At 48.1% G+C, this 25,663-nt stretch overlaps 1 protein-coding gene across 3 annotated transcripts in view; it reads right to left on the bottom strand.

Annotated features, from left to right (window-relative positions):
• Positions 1–19,670, bottom strand: part of USP9X (ubiquitin specific peptidase 9 X-linked) — a 155,091-nt gene extending 135,421 nt beyond the window's left edge. For 2 of the 3 annotated variants that reach the window (XM_040423797.1, XM_040423799.1), the window contains exon 1: positions 19,200–19,670. The gene's annotated coding sequence lies outside the window, so the exon portion shown is untranslated. Of the gene's footprint in view, positions 1–18,552; positions 18,830–19,199 lie in introns of those variants that run through there. The other variant, XM_040423798.1, reaches the window with a different exon arrangement.
• Positions 19,671–25,663: the final 5,993 nt, after the last annotated feature.

The raw sequence follows: 25,663 nt of genomic DNA, 5'->3' as shown, positions 1-25,663 counted from the left end.
ATGCTAATTGCTAGCATCGGAGCAATGGGGAGGAGACTGTCCTTTTTCTCAATTGGCATCTCCTTCTCCCTGGCTGTGAACTGTCCAATCACAGCAGAGAGCGTCACAGCCAGGGAGAAAAAAAAAAAAAAAACACCACAACAACAACAACTCACCTTTTCCCTGGCTGTGACGCTCTCTGCTGTGATTGGACAGCTCACAGCCAGGGAGAAGGAACGACCTTTGAGAAAAAGGGCAGTCTCCTCCCCATTGCTCCGATGATAGCAATTAGCATACAGAGCGGGAGAATATACCGGGGGCCACAGCGGGCGAACGGAGCGACGCCTAGGAATAATAGTAAGTGCAGTGAGATCCCCGAGTGCCACGCTACATATCCTTCCCGATAGTTTACAATGTTTGGACCCATGAAAAGTCCTCTTTAAGTGGCAAATTTCTTAAGACCGGCATTTTAGACGCCAGTATTAATAACCCTTATACCTGGCGCTGGATCTGCCGGAGTTACGAAGAGGCGACGGCTTCTACATAAGGCTACTTTCACACTGGCGTTTTGGCTTTCCATTTGCGAGATCCATTCTGGGCTCTCACAAACGGTCCAAAACGGATCAGTTTTGCCCTAATGCATTCTGAATGGAAAAGGATCCGCTCAGAATGCCTCAGTTTGCCTATAATCAGTCACCATTCCACCCTGCAGCGTTTTTCTGTCCGCGATGTGGTGCAGAGCCAAACAGATCCGTCCTGACATAGAATGTAAGTCAATGGGGACGGATCTGTTTTCTCCGATAATAGAAAACGGATCCGTCCCACGTTGACTTTTAATGGTGTTCAAGACGTCATGGCTATAGAAGACAAAATACAACCAGATCCGTTCATGATGGATGCATGCGGTTGTATTCGGGTCCATTCACACGTCCTTACCGGTTCCGCAATTAATTTTCAATGGGGCAGACAAGAAAATGCATTTTCTATGAGTGCGCCGGCGATGTGCACATTGCCAGTGTCCGTGTTTTGCGGATCTACTAAACACATACGGACGTGTGAATGGACCCTTATGGTAATGGAAGCGTTTTTGCAGATCCATGACGGATCCGCTAAAAACGAAAATATGAAAGTAGCCTTACTTCGGAGGATCCTCCGCCACTTCTAAATGTAAGACGTTTTACATTTAGACTATTTTCTACGCCTAAAAACGTCGTAACAAATGGTAAATGAGACGGGTCGCTTGCCCGCCCATGCCACACCCACGTTTTTAGACCTGTGTGAGCGGAAGTCGCAGACTGCGGTGCAAAGGACCTTTGCGCCACAATCTGCATCAGAAATACGCCTAATTTAGGCATATTTCTGTTTGATAAATTACCCCCTAAATGTTAACACTACATCAGCGCACTTCATAGATTGATAAAACGTTCTTTTTTCGGTGCAGTTCCTTCAGCCAAAGGAGGTTTAGCAGGAAGGTGAACGAAATCCTTCCTTTATATATGTTCCCTTCCTTTTGAATCAATGCCTGAGTCAAAAAAAAATGCACCAAAAACTCAAAATAACGGGTATAGCCATGTCCTCTAGGAGGCGTTGACACTAGTAAAAGCTGTTAGCTCCTCCCCTGACAGCTATACCCCCTCCAGCCTGGAGAGAGCGCTTCAGTTTGTGAGAAGCAGTAGGAGAAGCAAGTAAACCAACGAAATAACGTGGAACACCAACCATTCCAATAACCCAACTAGGTTCTAACCAGCAATAGCCACAACGGTGGCCGAACAACAATACTGGGTGGGTGCTGTGCCCCTCAATGAAGAGCGAGAAAGAGATTTTACAAGTAAGTTTTACAAAAATCTCGTTTTCTCGCCCATATTAATTGGGGGACACAGAGACTGTGGGACGTCCGAGAGCAGTCCACAGGGAGGGAAAACCACAGACCCATGGAGTAAACGCCCCTGCAGGCAACTAAGAACTGCTGCCTGCAAGACCATGCGGCCCAAGGCAGCGCCCGCCGATGCATAAGTATGCACCTGGCAAAATTTTGAGAATGTGCGTAAGGAGGACAGTAGCCACCTTGCACAACTACGCGGCCGAACCTTGAATCCTCCGAGCCCAAGAGCGCCCACTGCTCTGGTGGAGTGAGCCGTGACACCGAAGTGCAGAACCCTGCCCCGGGTGCAGTATGCTTCAGCAATTGCAGATGTGCAATTGCCACCCTGGAGGCCGCCAATGCCTCGCGAGGACCCTCTGGGATGACAAAAAAGAGGGGTCCGTACGCCGGAAGGAACTGGAGGCTGGCAAATAAATCGTCAGAGCCCTGACAACGTCCAAATGGCGTAACTCCCTTTCCCTGGGGTGTGAAGGGGAGGGACACCGTGATGGAAGGACAATTTCATCATTGAAATGGAAATCAGAGACCACAGTCGGGAAAGGAATGGCCGGAGAACCGCTTTTCCCTGTGAAGAACCAGGAAGGTTATCTGCAAGAGAGCGCCCCAACCAGGACACCGTCTGATGGATGTGATAGCCCCAAGAAAAATCTACATTCCAGGACCGGAGTTGGGGTGACATCTCCCACAAGGGTACAAGGGGAGAACTCCGGAGCGCTGAAAGGACCAAGTTCAGATCCCAAGGCGGTAAAGTAGGACGGTATGGAGGAACCGCATGTGCCATTCCCTGAAGGAAGGTTATTATGGGCCCCAGGTGAGAGTCAGAGAACGCTGGAAACGGATAGAAAGCACCGAACCTGACCCATCAAGAAACCAAGGGCTAAACCAAAAACCCAGGACCGCAGGATCCACCCCTGCTAAAGGGAAGCGCTGCTTGAATGAGGCATGTCCAACCACAAGCCAAGGAATCAATACATTGGATAGGCAGAAGTAGAGACGATATGAGAATCACCGGCGATGGAGTTCCGTCAGCGCCCGTGTATTGACGGTGTAGCAACGCTGCTCGACGGAAATTTCGACCCGACCAAGATGAGAGAAAAAAACTCCTGCCTCGAGGAGGAAGAATAGAAGGGGTGTTCCGTTCCAGAAACAAAACTCCATCAACAGTCGTGGCAGCACCCCCGCTCAGTCTGGCGTGCTGAGTCTCGTAGTCTAGCCACGGAATGTGAAGTGAAAAGGCATGACTACCATCGGACATGGCAGTCATTAGTCAAGACTTGAGAGGTAGCTGCAGATACAAGTAGTACACCCAGGACCAATGGGTAGGATTCACCTGTAGAAGGAGAATATGGAAAACGTCACAGCCCAAGACTGGAAGAAAAAAACAACACAGAACCAATACCCTGCATCAGCGTAGATGAGGGGAAGTAGTAACGTAGGAGCTACCAAGGTTTGCGGAGTGACCGTGAACCCTGAGCCAGAGCATGAAAAAAAAAAAAATAAATAAATGAAGGAAAAAAAGGGGGCAGAGCGAAGCCCATTCCCCATCTGAGACTGGCACTACACAGAAGTAGCCACCGGATGATAGTGGCGGCGCCATACTCCGCCCAAGGAGGAGGCCATGCAGCGTACGCCACCGAATTCGGCGTTAGAAGAATCCGTCACCTGACGAAGGAGCAGTGCAGGAGGAGCTAGAGTATGTAATGGCTACTCCAGGACCCCCGTACCGTAGGAGCCGCAGCGTGCCCGCCAGCACAAACTAAGGAGGCAGACTAGAGGAATCCGGTAGAACCCATGGTACCATACTATCTCAGGAAAGGAGAACTAACCTTAAACACTCAACCTGGGAAGGGCGTCGAACAACCGCCAAGCCAGCGTCAGGGTAGAACCCCTACCTGAGGGAATGCCACACTGCAGCGACTGCGAACGCTAGTACCAGTGTAAAATCCGCACCAGCGGAGGTGAACACGCTTGCAAAGCTAAAGTAGAGTGCCAGCACAACCACTTCCCACATCAGGAATGGTGGATAGAGAATATAGAGTCAGTGTGACACTAGACTCGCTGGGACGTAATCACAGTATTACGTTCCATGGTGTACGCACTACAAATTGTTGAAGACACATATTGGAACAGTGGAGGACCATGGAGATTGGGGACGCTAGGACACATGAGTGACGCTGGGCAACCCCATGAGGAGAGAGGTTGTCATATTCATGCCCCAAACCGGCACCGAAGGAAAAGGACACAACGTGGAAACAGCCACAGTATCTACCATTAGAAAAAGAGTACAGGGCACCAGCGTGTATCAATACTCGCTACGCTCCACTTGTAGAAGAAGCTAGGGCATCTATAGCCGTGGCGTAGTTGAAGTGCAACATCCAAGATGTGTACTCATTCCCCACGGTAGTGAATCACTTGTGAAAGATTGTGGAAGGGGCAATGTTGCAATTATCCCACTAATGAAAGGGGGTAATGCTTGCGGCAAGCACTGCACTCAGTGGTAGTGCAAGTACTCCACCATGAAGGGTGGCAATGCCGAAATGCATCTAACAGGAACTGAATCCAAGTAGAGAGAGTACACCTCTCACAGTGTCCCGTATCAATATCCCACCTACGTAAGGGGGTAAGATATACAGTAAACACTGAACCAGGGATAATGCCATAGCTCCATCTATGGAAGAGGCTAATGCATACAGTAAGTACTGTCCCCAGTGGGAATGCATTTCCGCCACCTACTAAAAGGGGGAACGCCTACTGCCGGCACTTCAAAGTTCTAGTGCGGTTAGACCCCAATTGAGGGAGGTAATATCCAAGGGAGTACTGCAGTAGTAGTGCAAATACTCTGTGTAAGGAAGGGGGTAATGCAGACGACAAGAACTGCTGGCTACTGTGGACGCCGTTCTGGAAGATCGCAACGGATTCGAGTTAAGAGCCCGAATCACAGATTTCCCCCCCCCTTGGACCAAACCTCTCCAGGGATGGAAGGGTGCGTCTGAGCGGGACCCTTAGGGGTGCGCAGGTGACCGAGGAGAATGCTCTGCTCTGACCAGCTTCCGCGCAAGTCTACCTCTCAGAAACAGCCTATGGCAGTTGTAGGCCACACCGGTGGGGATATATCAACCAACGACCCAGAGGGTGGAGTGGGAATCCAGAGGTCCTGTACTGGAGTGCGCTGGAGAATTATCAACCAAATGGCCCCGGAGGACAGATTGGGAATCCAGAGGTTCTGTACTGGAGTGCGCTGGAGAATTATCAACCACACGACCCAGAGGGTGGATTGGGAATACTTCAGCTGTCCTCTCTGGATCTGCGCATGTGGAGGAATATCGATCAACGACCCAGGAGGGTGGATTGGGAACTATGAGATGTCCTCCTTTGTCCGCTATAGGACACGGGCCGAGCCTGGTACCACACAGACAGGGTGGTCCGGCGCGCTTGCGGCCACCGGCCGGGGGATGTCACCCCGGACTGGGAAGATCGCAGAGGGGTGGCGGCGGCCGGCATCATACAGGCGTTAACCCTGTGGACGCCGTCTCTTCCGGAGCGCCGCTTGCTGGTGCCGGCTCCCGAATGGGTGGATGGTGGAAGCTGCGGGACTGGCCGGTTCACCACAGAGTATGTGGCCGGCCGAGTAAGCAGCGCCTGCGAGGATGGTATTAACCCCCTAAGTGGCCGCATAGCCGGCGGCCTAGAGGGGAAATAAGAGGGCGTCCTGGTGCTACAACATCCTAGGGATTGTCCCTCCACCTGGAAGGGTCGTGTATAGAACCAATTCACACTAGACCAGCAGTATATATTACTATACAGCTATGTGCACCACAGTCAATGTGACAGGACGCAGACTGTTAGCCACAAGGCAGAGTCTCTGCAACCTAACATGTGAGGGCCCTCAGACCCTGTCTGCTATTCATACTTAGGCAGAACCTAGTGAGGCCCCATTAACAGCAGCCGCCCCATATCCTGCGGCAGAAAGCCTCGTGTCTGGTTCCTGGTGCCCAATCCTAGGAAACTATGGAGGGGGAAGAGGGATAAAACATACTTACCTAATCCCATGTACTCACCTCATCTTCATCCTCTTCTCTTCACCCTCCCTAAGTGGGCCCATAAGGTCACCTTCTCCAGGAGGGTCACCTCCTCAGCAGCTGGCACCGGAGTGGCAGGAGTCTGGTATGGTGGGAGGGTCTTCTCTTTGGCGGACCTAGGTGACCCCTTGGCTGGCGGGATGCAGGGGAGCGAGGCAGCCCTGGTCCACCTTGTCTTCTGTGGGGGAGGCAGCAGTGCGGATGACCGGCACTGGCGCAGCTCGACCCTGGGAGAACAGGCAGGCGAGGCGACCACTGTTTTCCCATCTGAAAAAGAAGGAAAAGAAACTAAACTAAAATAACAAAATCTTCAGGAGATTCCCTGCAGAGCAGGGAGGTCTTGCCTCCTATTGACACTAGAAAAAAAACTGAAGCTCTCTCTCCAGGTTGGAGGGGGTATAGCTGCCGGGGGAGGAGCTAACAGCTTTTACTAGTGTCAACGCCTTCTAGAGGACATAGCTATACCCGCGGTCTCTGTGTCCCCCAATGAATATGGGCGAGAAATTTCATTTTCTGCCTTCATCACATTCACAAGTTCTTATTGTTTGTTTCATTTCTCTGTTGAGTTATGCAAGACCTTGGTATAAACGTTTTTCTGTACCATTTCATGGAATTTAGACCTTCCCGGCTTGTTACGTCAAGACTAGCTCTGCATGCTGCACTCTTCTTACCAACAAAACATAGAAATCTTGATCAAACCCAGCAACTGACACAACACATCACGATTTCTACTACAAAACGTGAGCACAGCCCTCCAGGAGACATAGTACAAAACTTCTGCTGTAATCTTGCATGCAGTGGGTTCATTCAAAGATTTCACCCCTCAACGAGGCTAATCCGCACGCAGGCACCAGCTTGAGCCAAGGTGGCAGATGTCAACTTTTTCCCTTGAAATGTGGGTTTTAGAAATGTCATACAACGGGACTTAGCCTCTGCGTTTCCATCTGAAATTACACTTATTATGTCAGAAAATCCGTACTATAATCCACATGGACTGAAACATATAGGGGCAGATCTATCAGACTGCGACATACACCTAGTCATAAATCCTGCAATCCATGCGCCTATACCGACATTTACTTGCTGGCATAGATGTCAATGTTCTTCCACCACAGAAAATTAGCTTAAAAGACTATGAATGTTGCGGGGCCGCTGGCCCAACCGCTTCCTCCCCACACCCCAAGGACAGGGCTGTTTTATTAGCAGCCAGCTGTTCAGTTATGCAACCGCCTTCCGACTAGAAATCGCCGCCCTCCCTTTCAATTGAGCCGCCTACCTCACGTCATCGCCGCCTCCGAAATCGTCCACTCTCCTCAGCCAGATCCCGCGCGTGCGCACTAGGTATAACCTGATGCGCCCGTGCGGCCTCGTTGAGCGAAGTGCGCATGCGCCGTCCGGCGCACTTCGTACAGACCTGCCTTGACCGCCCTACTGCAGCCATCCTCTCACAGCCGCACGGGATCTGGCTGAGGGGGCGGACGATTTCGGAGGCGGTGCTGAGGTGACTGAGGCGGCGATGACGTGAGGTAGGCGGCTCTATTGAAAGGGAGGGCGGCGATTTCTAGTCGGAAGGCGGCGTTGGGCACCAAAAGGAGATGGCTGCAGCCGGGCACCCTGCATGATGAGACGTCCCCTTGGACACATTTGGGACGTGAGTGACAGGTTATATAAACCTGTTTTATATGATAATAGAGCCACAGGCGCATTTAATAAGGTCAGTTTCTGATTCAGGGTATTAGTAGGGACCTGGCCATATGTTTAGGTTATAGGCCTCAAATCTGATGACAGAATCCCTTTAAGTCTACTTTCACATCGCGTTTTGGCTTTCCGTTTGAGAGGTCCGTTCAGGGCTCTCACAAGCGGCCCAAAACGGATCAGTTCTGCCCTAATGCATTCTGAATGGAAAATGATCTGCTCAGAATGCATCAGTTTGCCTCCGTACAGTCTCCATTCCGCTTTGCAGCGTTTTGGTGTCCGTCTGACGAAACTGAGCCAAACGGATCCGTTCTGACACACAATGTAAGTCAATGGGGACGGATTTCTATGACAATAGAAAATGGATCCGTCCTCCATTGACTTTCAATGGTGTTCAAGACAGATCCTTCTTGGCTATGTAAAAGATAATACAAACGGATCCGTTCTGAACGGATGTCTGTGCAGATCCATGACAGATCCACACCAAACGCGAGTGTAAAAGTAGCCTAATACAGAATGCTAACTAAAATGTCCATTGAGGGGTTAAAAAAAAAAAAAAAAAACTCACCTCATCCACTTGATCGTGCAGCCGGTATCGTCTTCTTTCTTCTTCCTGCAGGACCTGCGCTGATGTCATCGCGCTCTCCACTTGGTGAGCGCGATGACATCAGTGCAGGTCCTGCAAGAAGACAATAATGGCTGCGCGATCAAGTGGATGAGGTGAGTAATTTTTTTTAAATTATTTTTTAACCCTCAAGGGACATTTTAGTAAGCATTCTGTATTAAGAATGCTATTATTTTCCCTTATAACCAGGTTATAAGGGAAAATAATAAAATCTACAGAACACAGAACCTGAACTTCAGTGAAGAAGTCCAGGTTCGGGTCTGGATACCACATTCAGTTTTTTTATCACGCGCATGCAAAACTCATTAAAATGCTTTGCACTCGCGCGGGGGAAAAAACTGAACAACGCAATCGCAGACAAAACTGACTGAAATTGCGTGCGCACTCGCAACAAATCCGTGACGCCCTTGTGCAAGGGGCCTAAGGCCTCTTTCACACTTGCGTTGTCCGGATCCGGCGTGTACTCCACTTGCCGGAATTACACTCCGGATCCGGAAAAACGCAAGTGTACTGAAAGCATTTGAAGACGGAACCGTCTTCCAAATGCTTTCAGTGTTACTATGGCACCCAGGACGCTATTAAAGTCCTGGTTGCCATAGTAGGAGCGGGGAGCGGGGGAGCGGTATACTTACAGTCCGTGCGGCTCCCGGGGCGCTCCAGAATGACGTCAGAGCGCCCCATGCGCATGGATGACGTGATCCATGCGATCACGTGATCCATGCGCTTGGGGCGCCCTGACGTCACTCTGGAGCGCCCGGGGAGCCGCACGGACGGTAAGTACACTGCTCCCCCGCTCCCCGCTACACTTACCATGGCTGTCAGGACTTTAGCGTCCCGGCAGCCATGGTAACCACTCTGAAAAAGCTAAATGTCGGCTCCGGCAATGCGCCGAAACGACGTTTAGCTTAAGGCCGGATCCGGATCAATGCCTTCCAATGGGCATTAATTCCGGATCCGGCCTTGCGGCAAGTGTTCCGGATTTTTGGCCGGAGCAAAAAGCGCAGCATGCTGCGGTATTTTCTCCGGCCAACAAACGTTCCGTACCGGAACTGAAGACATCCTGATGCATCCTGAACGGATTACTCTCCATTCAGAATGCATTAGGATAATCCTGATCAGGATTCTTCCGGCATAGAGCCCCGACGACGGAACTCTATGCCGGAAGACAATAACGCAGGTGTGAAAGAGCCCTTAGTCAGTGATTTCAATCAGTGATTGAGAGCCAAAACCAGGAGTGGGTCAAAAACAGAGCAGGAGCAAATGTTTCCATGATACCTTATCTGTACTTAGGTTCCATTCATGGTTTTTGCTCACAATCACTGTAGGAAATCACAGACCAAACACTGTGTGAAAGCGGCCTAAGGAACAACCTTTAAGTACTATTGACACCTTTCTGAAGGAAAAAAAAAAAGGTTCAAACAAGTTGGTGGTTGCTGCCCATACACATTCAGACGAACGATATTTCGGCAGATCTCCCAATCCCCCCCTCCACCCCCGTCTTGCCTATAAAACATTTGTCTAGGGGAGAGCAGAGAAAGCTGCTGTCAGACATTTCTGGCAGTGAGTTATCTACCGGAATAACCAAAAGGATCAGGCAAAAATATTCATTTCACCTAATCCTTCTGTCCCTCGACATCATATGTTAGGGAAGAGTCGGGAGCTCCCCACACCAAGTGTTTGCAAAACCTGCCGGACCAACAAAATACTTTAGAAAAGTTGCACTAAGCTTCAGGCTGTAATTTCCAATCAGCAATTTACTTCAAGAGCTCCTGAAATAAAGATTACAACATGCTCCTGGTTTCTGAACTCCCATGTGAGAAAGTCCCAGTAATAGTGCATGCTCTATTTTGTCTGTGTTCACGGATCAATCACGCCCATTATAGTCTATGGGTCCATTATTACCACAGATGCCATCCATGTATTACGGATCCTTAGGAAGACATGCTTTGAAAATTTTGCAGCGGTGCAGTGTCAGCGAAACACGAATGACACATGGATCACACACCGATCCTTCACGGGCACCTTTAAAGAGGCCCTTTCACCGCTCCTGTAATAATTCCAGAACATCTATTCTGTGCAGGTACACATCCCCAACTGGTTAACACCCCTCTGTACCCTTACTGCAGACTGCTAACAATTCATTCATAACTTCTGGTAGAAATAAAGGAATGGCACAACATAGAGCCATAAGAATAGGTGTTTCAGAATTGTTAGTATGTGGGGAATGTATGAAGCTATGAAAACAGACGTGTCAGGAGTGGTGAAAGGTCCTCATTAAGCAAAGTCATGGACGTGTGAATGAGGCTTTATCCTCAGGATAGGTCATCAATATTGTAAAATGGACTACCACTTTAAGAGGGTTAACAGGCTGACATGTTCAGGTATCCTATAAGGCTACCAGCACACATGAATGTCATTCATGAGGATTTGCAAGTGGATGTCACAGATTCCCCCCCACAACAAATCTGTGTGAAAATCCAGTTGTTATTGTCACGTATCACCCAGCGCCTTCAACTCTCTTGATAGTCCCTGAGGAAGCTAAGTGCACCAAATGGAGCAGACCCGCCCACAGTGCACCAAAAACCTTTGCATAAAAACCAATTCTCGCGACTAGAGGACCAGAGTTTTGCAAGAAAAGTGCACTTACTCTACGTCATGGCATGCTTACTTTGAAACAGATTTTGAAGGTGACAGACTCCCTCAAAAAGGGGGAATCTTATCAGAGACAACCCTTTGGAAACACAGCCCCTAAGGTGATCAGCTGAGGAAAGCAGTGGCCGCCATGTCCCTGCAGAACAGAAGCTGCTTAGACAGAGAGGCTGTCCAAACGGAGAGATCCCCTTCTATGGGCTGTGTTCATGAGACACACCCTTTAATGAACAGCTGTTTTTTTTTTAGTTTTTGCCTCTCCATGTTAAAGCGGCCATACCTTTTTTTTTTTTTTATTGACATGGCTGAAAAAAGCCTAGTTTGAGGAGAGAAATTTCATTTTTAGTGCTGTTTGACGATACAGTAAATTACTAAATACAGTCATTTATATGTATCTACTTTTCTTGCATGACAAATACGTAAAAAAGGTTTTTTAAATATCTTATGTTTATACTGTACATATTTCACACTAGATAACCGGTTATTTTGGTCACGTGGATACTTAAAGAGGACCTTTCACCCATTATGACAATGTGAACTAAGTATACAGACATGGAGAGCGGCGCCCGGGGATCTCACAGCACTTACTATTATCCCTGGGCGCAGCTCCGTTCTCCCGCTATGCCCTCCGGTATCTTCGCTCACTAAGTTATAGTAGGCGGAGATTTCAGTCACTAAGTTATGGTAGGCGGAGTCAGCCCTTGTACTGCTGGCCAATTGCAGCGCAGAGCTCACAGCCTGTGAGGTTCTTTTCTCCCAGGCTGTGAGCTCTGCGCTGTGATTGGCCAGCGCTACAGCAGAACAAGGGCTGACTCCGCCTACCATAACTTAGTGACTGAAATCTCCGCCTACCATAAGGGTCCATTCACACGTCCGTTGTTTCTTTCCTGATCTGTTCCATTTTTTGCTGAACAGATCTGGACCAGATCTGGACCCATTCATTTTCAATGGGTCCTGAAAAAAAAAAGGACAGCTCAATGTCTGATTTTTTTTCAGGACCCATTGAAAATGAATGGGTCCAGATCTGTTCAGCAAAAAACGGAACAGATCAGGAAAGAAACAACGGACATGTGAATGGACCCTTACTTTGTGAACGAAGATAACGGAGGGCATAGCGGGAGAACGGAGCGGCGCCCAGGGATAATAGTAAGTGCAGGGAGATCCCCGGGCGCCGCTCTCCATGTATGTATACTTAGTTCACATTGTCATAATGGGTGAAAGGTCCTCTTTAATGTGTGGGTTATTTTTTTTTTTAGCTTATATGTAAAGTATGCAGAATAAAAAGTATTTTCTGAAAAATAATAATTTATTATTGGAGAGCTTTATATGAATTTTATAATTTTTTTATAACCCCATAAAAGGGAATCTGTCACCTAGATAATAGATCTTAAACCAAAAATATGTCCTTAGAGCACTTCATACCTTATTTTCGGGTTTTTCTTTGGAGCTTTCTAATTACATCTTCATAAAATTCACTTTTATCATATACTAATGAGGCATTAAGAGGGTTCTCCAAGAGAATAAAATGTCCCCTCATGTGCAAGGCACCCCACAGGTAATATGCTTACCCCGGTCCCCGCTGCTGCCAATGGCAGGTGGGGACGATCCTCCTTCGCGTCACCGGCGATGCTAGGGAGGCTCGTCCCCATCTGCCATTGGCTGCTCAACCCCCCCCCCCCCCTCCCTCTCCCCCCCCAGATGTTTTCATCCGTGTACAGGGAAAAGCTGCAGCGGCGGTGCGGGGACCGGGGTAAGTATATTCCATGTGGGGTGCCCGGCACATGAGGGGACATTTTAAACTCTTGGAAAACCCCTTTAAGGTGCCCAGAGGTGCGTTTTCATTCAAAGGTGACCAGACCAGTCCCCATACAGAGCACAAGCACGCCTCTCCTCCGCTCATACACTACACCCCCACCCCCGCCCACCCTTTCTCTTCAGCATAGGGAACAAGTGCAGTGCCTAACACTGCCTCCAGTTCAACTGAGGACATCAGCCTCAATGTTTGACTGGGCATGTGCCGAAAATGTCACTGGGTTCAGCGCATGCGCAGTGAAACAGTGAAGCTGATGTCCTCAGTTGAACTGGAGGCAGTGTTCGGCACTGCACCTGTTCCTTATGCTGAAGGCAAGGGAAAGGGTGGACAGGGTTAACTGCTGCTAGTAACGTAGGGGGTGGGGGGCTGCTGGGGGCATAGTGTATGAACGAAAGAGGTGTGCTTGAGCTCTGTAGAGTAGCGGGCCTGGGTACTTTTGAATGAAAGAAAAACATATGGCAATAAGGTATGAAGTGCTGTAAGGACATAGTTTTGGTTTAATATCGATTATGTAGGTGTCAGATTCCCTTTAAGGAATTACTACATAATTATTTTGTACTTAGAATGTATCAACACACTCCTATATTCAAATACATTAGGCTCCATGTCTTTATGGCACAGGCTGCGGTGAGGACAATACTAGCGTGCCCAAACAGCAGAATTACTGTACTTGCAGTACTGGGGTCCTTCCTAGGTCCACAGGGCTTACCCAGCCTCCAATCTGACCACTAGGACCCAAAGTGGGAAATCCCCTTAGATCATGCTACAGTCACAGACTGTGGCAATCAATGGGTTACCCTTCGGAATTGGAGCTACCTCCGATCCCAGCTGTAGAGCAAAAGACAGAAGTGCTCAGCTCCCTCTAAAAGTCCAACAATGGGGGGTGGGGTTAAACCGATTTGCAGATCAAGATGACTTCTATTAGATAAATGAATGATGGAGCCGCTATTCTCAGCCACCGATAACTATAGAAATCACAAAGAATAGGGGCTCCTTATGGGGTAAAGCAGGCACCTTTTGTTAATTACCACCAAAACCCATGTCACTGCACGCTTACAAGGTTTCCAGCCTCAACACGGCTTGGAGGGGACTGTATACTGAAATGTTGGCTTATTCCAACCTTGTTGGCTTTACCAATTTTCAAAGTACCCGTCTCCTTGATCACTTGCTGCATCAAGAGGTCCCATCCAGAGTGACAACATGGCACATGACCACAGCATGCACAAGATCACTGGTGAGGTAGGTACACATACTGTATTAGATATTACAGCTCCCTATAAGAGACTTAGAATACACAAGCGAGCCTGATGGTGCCAGGATGCGGGTGATTTTAGTGGAAGCCACTACTGGCCACCATTCGCATATCATAAGCATAAATCAATAGTAAAGTTACCAGAACAAACCAGTGCGTGAGGAAAATTCCCATCAGAACATTAACTCCCTAAAGCTTCTTCTAAGTAGTAGGACATCAGAAGAAGACAGCCCAACAATCCCAGCACCAGGAAGTCTGTCTCCCTACCACAACCCATATAACGTCACCTGTGGCCTGAAATAAAAACAGGAATCCAAAGGTCAGTGAATACAACCAATGTAAGGGCACAACTGCTGAGACGTCCCAGAAACGACAACGCAAGAAGTGGCCTCATCAAGGGGCAGCTGGATTATTAACATACAATAGAAGGCTTGGGAAATTATTCACTACTGCCTCGTCGAAATTCCCAGCAATGTTAAAGGGGTTATCCGGGAATTTGATATTGATGGCCTAACCTCAGGATATATCAGATAATTGGGGGTCCAACTTCCCACACCTCCGCCAATCAGCTGTTTGAAGAGGCCGCTGCTCCCAGAGCTCCATTGAGTGCTGCGGTCTATTCACAGTGCCGTACTCCATACTGCAGCTCAGCCACACTTGAATGGGACTGAGCTGGACCTAGACCAGGGATGGGCAAACTGCGGCTCTCCAGCTGTTGTAAAACTACAACTCTCAGTATGCCCAGTCTGCCTACAGCTGGGCATGATGGGATTTGTAGTTTTGCAACAGCTGGAGAGCCGCAGTTTGCCCATCCCCGACCCAGGCCATGTGACTGACTAACGTGATGTCACAGGACTAGGGAGCGGACTAAGTGCTCAACAAAGCCTGCGGGCTCTTTCAACTGCTGACTGGCAGGGATCCGGGAGTCGGAACCCCGCTGATATGTTGAGGACATATCCTGGGGATATCAATATCAAATTCCCAGATAACCCTTTGAAAGGGGATGTCCAGAACTACAATACTGGCCCACCCCCTTAGAAGAGGACATCAATATCAGATTGGCAGGGGCCCAAATCTTGACCCTGCTGATCATCTATTTAAAGGGCCCATAGAACTTGGGCAAATAATCTGGCCTCTTAAATGTTTGGAGCAATATAAATTAAAAGGGTTGGTGACCCCTGTGGACCTTTCACCCATGTGTCAGGTCACTGGGAAATACATGGCAAGACACATGACGTCTGCAGCCAGTCATTGGCTGTAGTGGTCACGTGACCTCATCAAACCGAATACGGATGCAGGGAGTCACGGGACCTTCAGAGAAGTCAGAGCAGAGAGGGAGCTTGAACCGAACAGCAGGGATCAGGCAAGTATGATTTCTATAAACCCCCTAGTGCAGGGATGGCCAACCTGCGGCTCTCCAGCTGTTGCAAATCTCCCAGCATGCCCAGACTGCCTACTGCTATCAGCCTACAGCAGGGCATGGTGGGAATTGTAGTTTTACAACAGTTGGAGAGCTGCAGGTTGGCCATGCCCACCCTAGTGTACCTGGACCTGTGGTGGTGAAGGTCCCCAGGGGTAACAAACACCCTTTAAGGCCCCACTATACATTAGTGTATTTTCATCCAAACGGCTGGCTCTGCAGACAGTGAAGAGGAGAGAGGGATTAGGTGAAGGGAATATTTTTGCCAATACTTTTGCCGCCAGAGGTGTCTAGCTTCAGCTTTCTTCTCTCTTCTTACTGACAACCCAAACATGCTTCACCAAACAGAATGTGTATGGGGAAGAAATAGCCGTCAGCTGAATGACTGCTCGGTCAGCCACTACTGAATGTGTACGGTCGGCTTTAGAAGCGGGTATGCTCTATATCGCACTGAAGATCACTACAGCGCTGGCCGGATCTCTGCATCAAACAGGCCATCAATACTGTAACCCTGGGAACCCCCTGTAATAGATTTAGGGCTGATTCACATGACCGCCCGGTCCAGGAAACAAGATCACCACACCTGTCCCACACATTTTTATAAATCACTATGATGCAGTCAAAGTCCGTTCCTATATGATGGTGGGTCTAATGTACTGTACTCATCATGTGCATACAGTGCAATAGATCCACCATCAGACAGGAACCGACTATGATCATAAACCACTATGATGCAGTCAGTTCGGGCCAGGGGAGCCATGGTCGGTCTGGGAAATGCATCTGACACACAGAACATGTTTCTCGGACCGACTACCGCCAATTGAATCAGCCCTTATGCAGGAAAGGTTAGGGCATTTTTATAATACACAAGTACTGCTTACACTGGATGAGCTCACCGATACACTATAGTTTTAAGGTCCAGTGCTGAAGTCTCCGTAGCAATTAATAGGGTATTCCAGAATTTTCTTATTGATGGCCTATCCTCCAAAGGCTATCAATTTCTCATTGACGGGGGTCCAACCCTGCAACCAGCTTCCGAGTATCTCCGGGGCCGGAAGTCAGCGCCAGAACTACACAACTCTGCTCTCATTGAAGTGAATGGGAGCAGTGCTGCAGTAACCAGCTCCATCCATTACACAGTGGAATAAGCCGGTGTAGTTCCAGTGCCAGAGGTACACAGGAACAGCTGACTAGTGCGATTGCAGTATGTCAGACCCCCGACTCCAATCAGGCAATCAAAAAAACTCCCTGGATCAACGACCCCTCTCTAGTAACTATAGCCTGTAATATTATTACACTCCAGACCCCTGATATATTCATACACAGTTATTCGATCTCCCCTCATAACCCCTAATCTTTCAGGGTACTGTAGTTGCCCCATTCCAGTTATTACTTTAGTTGCCCTCCTCTGGACCTTCTCCAGCTCTGCTATGTTTGCCTTGTTCACAGGAGCCCAGAAATTCCTTCCTGATTGGAGTCGGGAAGGAATTTTTTATTCCCCTAAAGTGAGGAAAATTGGCTTCTACCTCACAGGTTTGTTTTTTTTTGCCTTCCTCTGGATCAACTTGCAGGATAACAGGCCGAACTGGATGGACAGATGTATTTTTTCGGCCTTATGTACTATGTTACACAAGCATAGTCAGGCCAGCATGCATATGCAGTAAATGGGGGGAGGAGAGGCTCATCTCCCCACTAACAAAAGCATGGGGCAAACAATCTCCCCTGGCATCAGCTATTGGGGGAGAGTTGGGAGTGCAGAACCTTAGAGCCCTCTTCCACATGCATCCAGCAAGGGTGACACAAGGGAGGCAGGAAACACAATCCATTGAATGTTTGTCTTAGGTAGGCATGCTCAACCTGCAGCCCTCCAGCTGTTGCAAAACTACAACTCCCAGCAGGCCCTAATAGCTGTAGGCTGTCCAGGAATGCTGGGAGTTGTCAGTTTGCAACAGCTGGAGGGCCACAGGTTGGGCATCCCTGGTCTAAGGCTACCCGCACACGATGCAGTTTACGCCCTGTTTTTCCACGCAGAAGCTTGTGCCGAAAAACCGTAGTGTAATACGGCACCAGCGAAGCATAGGAGATTAGACAAATCTCATGTAAATTTTTTTGTCCGTGCAGAAATTGACCTGTTGTGCGGATTTTACCCTTTTTCAACGCAGGGGTGACATCTACGGAAAAACCGCATCAAACGCGCCCCAAAAACAACACATGCAGTTTTTGGTGAAACTGCACAGAAACCTGTGCAGATGTTCTGTTAGTACTGTGCAGACACCCTAAATCCAGAACCCCCCCCCAAGAACCGATTCACACGACCGCACTCTGTCAGGGAAACACGGTCCGTGCGTGGACCACATCTCCCAGACCGACTGCAGCTCTCCTGACCGCATCATAGTGATTTATGATAAAGTCAGCTCCTATCTGATGGTGGGTCTAATGTACTGTACTCACATCATCACGTGCGTACACTGCAACAGTCCCTCAATCTGATAGGCATAGACCATCATAAATCACTATGACGCAGTCAGGTGGTCAGTCCGGGAAACGAGGCCAACGCACGGACCGAGCGCAATCATGTCTATCAGCCCTAGGGGCTTATTCAGATAAGGCTCTGTAAAACTCATCCATGCTCTATCCGCTAAACCCCAAGCACTGTCCATCACTTTTCTCGCCAACTGAGTTTATAGGTCTCCATTTGCTGTACGTTTTTTTTCTACAGCCCCATCCGGCCGAGCCTAGCATAAAAATAAGAGCTGAAATAGTACATGCTGCCATCTCAGACAGGACGTGGACGCGCAGATCGCTCTAAAAGCCAAGAAAACGGAACGCGGACAACGTGGGGCAGACAAGAAAGCGAGGACATAACCTGTGCGTGAGTTACGTGCGGTCTGTCCCATCCATCATAGGAGGCACTGGCTATCACCGATGTGCACATATGGCAGGGAGGAGAATGGGAGTAGTAGTGTAAAGTCTTTACCGTGAGTCATAGTACAAGAGTGGCATGACACAACAGGGGCAGAAGTCAAGGTATTCCTCATGAGAGCTGCCAGGGAGATAAGGCAGTATGGACGCCAGGGCTGTCACACACAGAGGTTACACTGACAGGACTGGATTCACACCAGGCTGTGGGGCGCTAGGCCCGGCTTCTTTCTACTTACATGTCCGCCAGCTTACAGGGAGGGCTGCTCGGGGCAGGCCCAGCAGGGGGCTTCAGCGAGGGGAGAGCAGGCTGCCATTGAAAGAAATTAGTCAGAGGCCTGTAATTGCAGGCAGGGCCTACATGGCTCTCGCTTTTTCTATTTCCCCACCCACCCCCTCGAAATCACTCCACCTCAGTAATGGCGTTCGGCAGAAAGCAGAAGAGAAGAGGGAAGTGGGAGGAGAGAACGAGAGGGCAAAGGGAGGGAGACGGAGAGAGGAAATGCCGGCCTGCCAGGGCACACACACACGGGGGGGGGGATGGGGGGAACGGAGCGCCGCCGGGACCAGCCTCCTCCCTGTCCGGCGGGCAGCAAGGGGTTAAGTGGAGAGAAAGAAAGAAAATAAATGGCGAGAGAGAGAGAGCACAGCAATGGCTCCTGGAGGAGGAGTGCTAGCTCATCCTCAGTCAGCCCCAGACAGGATGGGGGAGAGCAGAGACGTCAGCCATTTTCCCTTACACTTCATCATGTTATAAAAAAAAAAAAAAGGGGGGGGGGAGGCGGAAGAGAGCGGCAGGGTGGAGGCGGCACATAACGTTCGTCTCCATGTCATGTCTGCCACACGTATGAGGCAGGGCCCTCACCAGCCCAAGCCATTTACTCACCGCCGACTAGTGAGTCGTCCTCCCCTGCTGGAGACGGTCAGGAGCCGGGGTGCCGCTCATACCAGAGGCGCAGGGAGAGACATGTGTGGCCGCCTCTTAGGCTTCTGTTCATACACAGTAACGGAGACGAGGTTAATATAGCGGTGCGGTCGGGCGGGCGGCCGTATGCCTCTCGCTTCCTTTATATCCTCCCCCACAACTTCAGATGCAGTCCAACTTCTTCGCGTTGCCTCCCGCGCCGGTTTTTTCCTCCCTGTCGGTATGTCGGTTTGTATGGCCTGTCAACGGCCGCTTCCAGCGGGGCGCTCCGGGTGCCGTCCTTTCCCCTTCCGCTTATAGATTTGTTTTATTCCTGGCTTTTTCAGTCTCTCAGCGTCTCTCTTTTTGGCCGGCGGTGCGTTTTTCCTGCGTCATGAGCACTAGCAGCAGCTTCAGCTGAGCACCTCCTCTTCTCCCACCATCACCGAGACAGCAACCACCTCCTCTTCCTCCTCATGCCCGGACATACACACTGTCACATTGCCAGCCGGCATGTTCACTTACGGCATCTGAGGGGTGGAAAGGAACGGGCTGGATGTCCTGGGGTCCTACAGAAAAAGTTTTTAGTTTTTTTTTCCAGTGTGGGTAGACGCAGAATTAAATTTTTAATTTTTTTTTGACAACTTATCCCAAAATCACGGACAGCCAACATTTTTCACGGACAAATTGCAAAACCATAACGAATGCTAATTATTACACTTAATCCATGTCTAAGAACTCATTAAAGCTGGAAAATGAAAAAATAATCTAGTCACGTACACCAGCCTAAAACAAATCACAGATGGACCTATTTCATTTTTTTCACACAGGCAAAAAGTCTCCTATTTTTACGGACTGTCCAGAAATTTGTGGACGGTTAGCAACTTTGGGTTGAGGGATATATATATGTGTATATATATATGTTTTACAATATTGGGGCACATATAGCCATAGTGTTACAGGATTGATACTTTAGGCCTCTTTCACGCATCAGTGGTCTCCATGGACTTGCCACGTATCTATCGACTTTAATGTGTGTATTCACACATCAGTGGTTTTCCGTGGACCGTGGTGACATGACAGAAGCAGGCCCTATTTTGTCCACGATTACTGATCCCTCACGCACATAGGCTCACAGTTTTTGTGCAAAATGGTGCGTCTTAGGCCTCGCTCTCTTGTCAAGCATATCAGAAAAAAAGTGTAGAAACCCTAGATGCTGAACTTTTTTGGGGGCACAGACACATTAGTAATTCTGGGCCATTCTAGTCTATGGGTGTGTGAAAACCACAGATACAACATGGATGACATTGGTGCTCTGGAAACTAATTTTCAGCCTAGCAGTGTCTGTGGAATACAGATGAGACACTGTGGGCAAAAAATGGACACACAGATCCTTCATGGATGAACCACCAGCCATCTTGTCACAAATGTCAACATGGACATGTGAAGGAGGCCTTACAGAGGAGAACTAAATGTGTCAAGGAGGTCTGATGAGGCAGATACAATACATTCTTTGACCGTACATGTGCTGAAGCCAGGTTGGAAGTGTGACAGAAACAGTAAAAAATTGTTAATGCCACTCTACAGTCTCGTCCACTTTTTCTGATGGATTCATTGCTGACAGGAAGCTGGTGCAAATACATGAATAAAGCTGCCCCACAGAAAATAGATCTGAGACTGATGACTCAGAGGGGTTTGACTAAACAGTTGATGTTTGGGCCATCATCTTAGAGCCTTTGTGGTTTATAGGCAGAACAACCATGAGGCTGTAAAAGGGTGGTCGAATGTCTGCTTCCAGTGACATTATGCCTTGCTAGGCGAGCATCGCAGGTGACCCACTATGGAGAAGTTTCACGGTTCCCACATCACACCACCGCCTTCCTATCTTTCAGTGCTTTCCACGATGAGCAAGCCCACTCTGTCCTCCAGTCCACTGGTTATCTTGCAATGTCTTCACAATGGACAGGCCCACACACCACCGCCTCCTTTCTATCTTTCAGTGTCTTCCATGATAAGCAAGCCTACTCTGTTCTCCAGTCCACTGGTTATCTTGCAATGTCTTCACAATGGACAGGCCCCCCCCCCCCCCCCCCCGCCTAACTTTTAATGTCTTCGATGATGAACGTGTCCACTCTGGCCTCAAGTCCACTACTTTTCTTGCAATGTCTTCATGAAGGAAAGGTCCACACACCACAAGGCCCCTGTCTATTCTAATGGACAGGCCCACACTACACCAGCCCACTTAATATCTTGCAACGTCTTCCACGATGGACAAGCCCACTCTGACCTCCAGGATGTCATCAGTGTGCTGTCCCCATCCGTGCAGCCAAGCAGCAAACTACAGAACCTGTCCTGTCTGTTTTGTGGAGAGGAAAATATTTTTTTTTCAGTGGGGCCCACAATAAGTGCAGGATGCACTTATTATACAGCAAGACAAGCAGATTGCCTATAGAGGCAGATTTACTAGGCCTGTAGATGGCATCAAGTTAGACAAGGCCCCAGATTTATCAGTGGTTCAGGCTGGATGATAAAAGTGGTGCAGAGATAGACACTTTTGTTTACCTCTGTACCAACTATTGTTCAGTAGGTGTGGACCCACTGTATCAACTAACTGGTTTGACTTTAGGTTAGTCCTAAGGGCGTTATACTGGCAATCTCCTTGTTTTCACCCTTTAACCCCTATACAGGGATCTGGTCTTCACTGCAGGGTCCCACCAGGCCACTGCCTCTTGGAATAGTCCTGGTGTAGTTGGCAGCTGACTCACAGTGGTAAGTGACACCGATGCAAAGCAACAAAATGTCGGGCAATACTTGTAGTCTGTAAACAGGACAAGGTCACAGAAAGCACAGTTAATGCAACTCTGTAAAACGAATCCAAGGGCAGAGCAGGCAGCAAAGGGTCACTATGATACACAGGCTGCGGTCAGGGCAGGCAGCAGAGTATCAGTTAACAGGCAGAGGTTTGTTAAGCAGGCAGACAGTCAACAAACGGCACGCCTTTAGTGGTAAAGTAAGAACCTAAGCTGAAGCAGACGCTGATTAATAATTAGAAGCAGCCGTGCAACTGCACACAGAGCAAAGAGGGCAGGATTGGTGTAAAAAATGGGAGAAGCAGTAGTTCAACGAAGTAGCAGGGCAGTGAAGGACACAAGCCTCCAATGTAACATATTGGTTGGCTCACTTTGAGACAGAATTTTGTTCCATAATTGTGAAGCAATTTGGGGGCAAAACGTTGCATGTTAGGCCACACCTTTCCCTATAAAGCTCCTACCCCTTTCAAGCAACTGATTGTAGGCTCACACACATTAGTAAAACCGGGGCCATAGTTTTTTGGGAAAACTTCTAATTTGTACATTAAAACCTCTTTCTGCCGTCAGTTGCCCATTTGAGCCATGTTATCACTGATTTACAGCCTTTCTTGTATCTGTGTGTACATATAACTGTAGCTCCATTCTGATCCTCAGCCATGCCATGTGACCGACACTCTCCCTCTCCGACTGACGCAGGACAAAAAGTCAGTTACTTCTCTATTCATTCCTATGAGACTGACATTGAGGCTCCCATAGGAATACACAGAGAAACTGGCTTCCTGTCCACACATAAGATGCCTTGTTATAAGGAGAGTGCTGGTCACATGACACAGCTGAGATTTAGAAGGGAGGGGATAACTCACAAATACAGACACTCGGTAAGAAGATTACCTTCACTACAGTTTACATCATGTACCTTTCTAACAGGACAGAGAATAACATTTTTTATGGGAGTTCTTCTTTAACTGCTTTCGGAAAATTTGACGTGTCAATTTATTTAGTAAATGTTTTTTTTTTACTTTCATTAGTGATTCTATAATAAAAGAATAAAGTATGTTTGGTGAGTACCAGGTTAGGCCTCTTTCACACTTGCGTTGTCCGGATCCATAGTGTACTCCATTTGCCGGAGGTGCCCGCCGGATCCGTAACACCGCAAGTGAACTGAAAGCATTTGAAGACTGATCCGTCTTCAAAATGCGTTCACTGTTACTATGGCAGCCAGGACGCTATTAAAGTCCTGGTTGCCATAGTAGTAGTGGGGAGCGGGGGAGCAGTATACTTACCGTCCGTGCGGCTCCCGGGGCGCTCAAGAATGACATCAGAGCGCCCCATGCGCATGGATGACGTGATCCATGCGATCACGTCATCCATGCGCGTGGGGCGCCCTGACGTCACTCTGAAGCGCCCCGGGAGCCGCATGGACGGTAAGTATACTGCTCCCCCGCTCCCCACTACACTTTACCATGGCAAACAGGACTTTAGCGTCCTGGCAGCCATGGTAACCATTCAGAAAAAGCTAAACGTCGGATCCGGCAATGCGCCGAAACAACGTTTAGCTTAAGGCCGGATCCGGATTAATGCCTTTCAATAGGCATTAATTCCGGATCCGGCCTTGCGGCAAGTGTTCAGGATTTTTGACCGGAGCAAAAAGCGCAGCATGCTGCGGTATTTTCTCCGGCCAAAAAACGTTCCGGTCCGGAACTGAAGACATCCTGATGCATCCTGAATGGATTTCTCTCCATTCAGAATGCATTGGGATAATCCTGATCAGGATTCTTCCGGCATAGAGCCCCGACGACGGAACTCTATGCCGGAAGACAATAACGCAGGTGTGAAAGAGCCCTTATATATTCTTTCTGGATGAAAGTTATGTTGAACCTAATCTTGGCACCAAGCACCTGTTACGTTACATCAACGTCTACCACCGTATACATAGGACTCTGTTACTCCTGGTGTGGATGGTGTCGACTCAAGTTGACTCTCTTTTTCTGGATCATATGTCTACTTTACGTTGGAATCTTTTTGTAAATGTTTTTTTTTTTTAAGGACATTTGAAGGCTTAGAATTTTAGAGGCGAATTTTCAAGAATATATCCAAAACTGACTTTTAAGGACCAATTCAGTTCTTAAGTATCTTTGAGGAACTTACATAATAGAAACTACCCATAAATGACCCATTCTAGAAATTACAAGCCTCAAATGATTATTTACACTGATTTTAGAAACTTTGTTAACCCTTTAGGTAGGGATCGACCGATTATCGGTTTTACCGATATTATCTGCTGATATTCAGGATTTTGAACGTTATCGGCATCTATTTTGCCGATAACGTATCGGGAGCAAGGATCGCGCTGCTCACAGTGCTCTCCGTGTTCCCTCAGCAGCACAGGGGAGAAGGAAGCAGTGTCTCCCTCTCCCTGTGCTGCTGCTGCCAATGAGAGGAGGGGATGGGCTGTGGCCACTGCGCCAGCAATGAAGATAACTCTCTCATTAATTCATATAAAGGAGGCGGGAGCTGGCTGCAGAATCACATAGCCGGCTCCCGACCTCTATGAGCAGTAGCTGCGATTCAGCAGATTTGTGTAGAAATTATTATTTATTTTTTTTCAAAAATGAAAATTCACAGAATATCGGTATAAATTATCGGCTATCGGCCTGAAAGTTCACAGATTATCGGTATTGACTCTAAAAAATCAACATCGGTCGATCCCTACCTTTAGGTGTTCCACAGGAATTAAAGCAAAATGGAGGATAAATTTAACAATTACATTTTTTTGCAAATTTTACATTATTTTAGAGAGCAGATTTTGCAGGAATTGTTTACAGGCGTCATGTTTCATTTGAAGAGTCCCCAAGAGACCTCTGCAGTGGAAACCCCCAAAAAGTAACCCCACTGCTCAACGAATTTATCTATTGGTTTAGAGAAAGCCTTGATCCCACAGGTACTTCACAGAATTTATAAACCTGTGGGGTCAAGGCTTTCTCTACACCAAGCGAGACACTTGGTTAAAGATTCAATTTTTTCAAATAAAATGTTCCTTTAGCCTCAAATTGTAATTTTCACAAGTGGTAATAAGAAAAAAGCACACCAAATGTGGTAATAAATTGCTGTATGGGCCTACCACAGGTCTCAGAACGGAAGGAGCGCCATTTGGCTTTTACAGGGCATATTTTGCTGGAATGGATGCAATGTCACATTTGCAGAGCCCCTGAGGTACCAGTACAGTGTAAAACCCCACAAAGTTACCCCATTTTGGAAACTAAACCATTTAATAAATTAACTTAGGGGTATAGTGATTGACTTGACCCCACAGGTGCCTCATAAAACTTTTTTAAGATTGGGACATTAAATATTAAAGTGTATTTAAATATTACAGTGTATTTCAATGTAGTTTTGGCCTTATTTTTTATTTTATTTTACAAGTGGTAATAGGAGAAAAAGCCAATCCCACATTTAGTTACATAATTTTCTCAACAATACCCCTATTTGGTCATAAACTGCAGTTTGGGCACACTGCAGGGTTTAGAAGAGAAACAGCACCATGTGAGGTCTAGTTTGATGATTTATACAGTATTGGCCAGCAACTACAGAGGCTCTGAGGTGAAATAAAAAAAACTCAAGAAGTTACCTCATTTT

The sequence above is a fragment of the Bufo bufo genome, chromosome 3 (assembly GCF_905171765.1).
Source record: "Bufo bufo chromosome 3, aBufBuf1.1, whole genome shotgun sequence".
In the NCBI taxonomy this organism is placed as follows: domain Eukaryota; kingdom Metazoa; phylum Chordata; class Amphibia; order Anura; family Bufonidae; genus Bufo; species Bufo bufo.
This window is presented reverse-complemented; position numbering and strand designations above follow the sequence as displayed.